This window comes from Chiroxiphia lanceolata, chromosome 14, assembly GCF_009829145.1.
Source record: "Chiroxiphia lanceolata isolate bChiLan1 chromosome 14, bChiLan1.pri, whole genome shotgun sequence".
Classification (NCBI taxonomy): Eukaryota; Metazoa; Chordata; class Aves; order Passeriformes; family Pipridae; genus Chiroxiphia; species Chiroxiphia lanceolata.
In genome coordinates, this window is record NC_045650.1 from 11699680 (window position 1) to 11702780 (window position 3101).

The window sequence follows — 3101 nt, forward strand, 5'->3', positions numbered from 1 at the left end:
GAGCTGATGGCTGTTTGGACTGCATTGTCCTGAGCCCTTTTGGAGAATGATCTCCCTCCAGTTTGAGGTTGTGTGTCTGCTGTGCTTTTGGAGCTAGAATATGAAGCAGCAGCTGCTGCTGTAGGAATCAAAAGAAACTGAAGGGATATGAAGATGGTGCCAGTTCTGCAAGCGACAGAATCGAAGCTCTGTGGTTGCAGAACCAGTTCTCTGGAGGAGTGAGCCTGACCTAGTCCCTGACCACGTCCTACAGCTTTACCTGTGCGGTGACAAGGTTTCAGTTCATCTCTGCAGAGGCTCTGTTTTGTAATCTTTGTTCCCATCTCGTGCCCAAAAGGAGCTGTACCTCCTCCCCAGCACGCACGTGGCAGAACTTGGCCCGCACAGTGTCTTGCCCCAGCCTTTAGTGAAAATTAGTAAAGCAGCCTTGCCTCAAACTAGCACCAACTGAAGGACTTGGTGGATGTACTTAGGGGACTGCCAAAAGTGACAAAGGTATCTGTTTTTGACCATGGTAACAAATTGTTCTCATATGTATCTCAAGCTTCAGAGACTACATAAGGGTAAAACAGAACAGGCATTTTGTGTGAGGTTTGGTCCAGAAGGGGGAAAAAAGCTACATATTAAGTACATATCTCACAATTAACTCAGCACTGATATTTTGTGTTGCATTAAATCTACTTACTGCTCCAAACAGTAAAAAGAAATCTACTCCATATCATTGTAGATGCAGTTTACTTGTTTGCTTGCCCTTGTCTGCAAAGTCATAGTGACTAAGCTTTGCAAAGAAGCCTGGGAGCCCTTGAGCCCTGCAATGGCCTGGGCATTATTGTCAGTCTGACACCTGACCCTCTGTGTGCCTTGACTGCATAAAGCATCTAAATGTTGGATCTACTGGAAAAGCAGTTACTGCAACTTCCTTGCTACTGCAAATACCATTAGATGGAACAAAATCTGTACACTTTTTGGAAACAACAAAATTTCATAGCAAGTTACGATGACTCAGGCATTTTAACACAGAAGCACCTAGTGACATCCCTGCTTTCCTCCAGCTCTAAAAGGTTTTTCAAGCTGAGAAACAACTGGTTGTTTTAGGGAGTAAGCTAAAGAACTATCATCAATGTTATAGAGGAATTAGGTTAAGTGTCTTCTCCTCTCTGAACAGTCTCATTTAGCACTGGTGTCTCACCATCAGCAGCTGAAGCTGCAGAAGCCTCAGGTCACAAGAGCTGACCAAACATAAACTTCTGATAAAACAATGCTGCTAACAAAGAACTCCCTGAATTCAGCAGATAGGAGCAGAATGAAGATGATAAGGACCCAGGAGACAATTCCAAGGTAATAAAGTAACTTCAGAAGGCGGCCAGCCCAGTGACAGTGAAATCCAGTAAGAGATCAGGAGACCATGGACCAGAATTTAGTGACTGATTTGGGGATCAGGTGATGGGTGGCATGGGTGTAACTGAGAGGTGTGAACTGGGGTAGAGGTCTCTCTCTCTGGAAGCACCAGCTTGAGCTGTAACTCAAGAACTAACAAGACTAATTGAAAACACTCATTTAGACTTGACATTCTCAGGATCAGACCCAGTTACTGTGGCAGGCCTGTGTAAATCTGTAGCAATCAATAAAAATTTAGTATTTGCTGGATTTGAACTACTTTTCCTAAGCTTAAGACAAGGGGTTTATCTATGGTGCTACAATGTCCTACTGCTTTTAGAAAATTAACTTTCAAAGTTATTTTTCTTGTTTTGTTTATATCCTAATAAGCAGTGGCAAGACAAGCTGTGAGTCATTTTAAAAGTGACCTTGTATCAGGAAGCAATTACTTAACCAGAAGAAAAACCTGCTCCATTGAAGGGTAATCACCATCCATTGCTCCTGTTCCCAGTTAACTCCATATTTTACAAGATACCCTCTGCACAAAGTCTAACATCTCTCAAGCACTTGAGTAAGTTTTGAGGTGTTCCCTGTCAAAATGTATGTCCACAGGCCCTGGCCTCTTTTAGGGGGGAAAAAAGGGCAAATCCAAAGCAACCATCTTAAATTTGATTTGGCATCAGTTTCTCTCAATCAGGAGAAAGTATAGTAGCATATGTTGCATTTCATACAGAAAAGAAATTAAAGAATTTACTGCTTTCTGGTCTTATCCTCAGAGGAGACAGACAATCTATTCGTCTCCAAATAGTCATCTGCTTCTGTAGGATTCTTTTTTTCCATGGAGCATGGAGGAGGTAGGAAATACTCTCTTTAAGGAGAAAGTGTTAATAGAAAAACCATCCCATGCATTTAGATCCCTCCAGGCTGTAATAAAGTAAGTGCCTGAGCAGGATTAGTGGCAGACATTTCCCAGACCTATCTGAACCCACCTGCACTAGGACTGTTTTGTGATTACAGCAGGGCTGTGTGACCTCCTGCAGCAGGTGCCAGCTTTCCACAGGTCAGTCTGCAGGACCAGCACTTGCTTTGTTTCAGCTGTCCAAGTTTCCAAAACCCAGAAAAGAAATTCAAAACACTCTGCCTCCCATCTCCACTGAGTTCTCAGAGCTCCTGCACTGGGAAAGGCCAGGCTGGAGATGGTCCTGCTGCTCAGATTTGCTCCAGTGGTTCCAAATGGTTGAAGAAAACTCAAGGAATGGCCAGTTGGCCACCCTCAGGAACAGAAGCAAATTCCCTGTGAAGCCCTGTCCTTTATACTTCAATAATCATATCAGAGCCACTGAAAAAATTATAAATTTTAACCGGGAGACAAGGAATAATCATACAGGAGAGCAGCCTCCTCTAACAGCAACAAGCCACCACTTTTGGTATTTTTGTACCATTTCTGACACTGCTACACATTCTAATCCAGAGCTGGTGAGGATGCTTATTTCCTTCCTCTCCAAGAACCACAGAAGTGAAAAACCCAAAATAATAAAAATTCAGGAATGGAAGCCACTTAGAAAACTCAAGGGATTTTAATGACTGAATGAATAAGGAACTATTTAAGAAGCAAACAAGTATTTTGCTATCAAAGCACAAGCTAAAGAATTTAAAGAAGCCATAAACATTAGTAAGCCCAACATACAGAACTTGGGAGTAAGAAGGCATTTTACACACAAGAG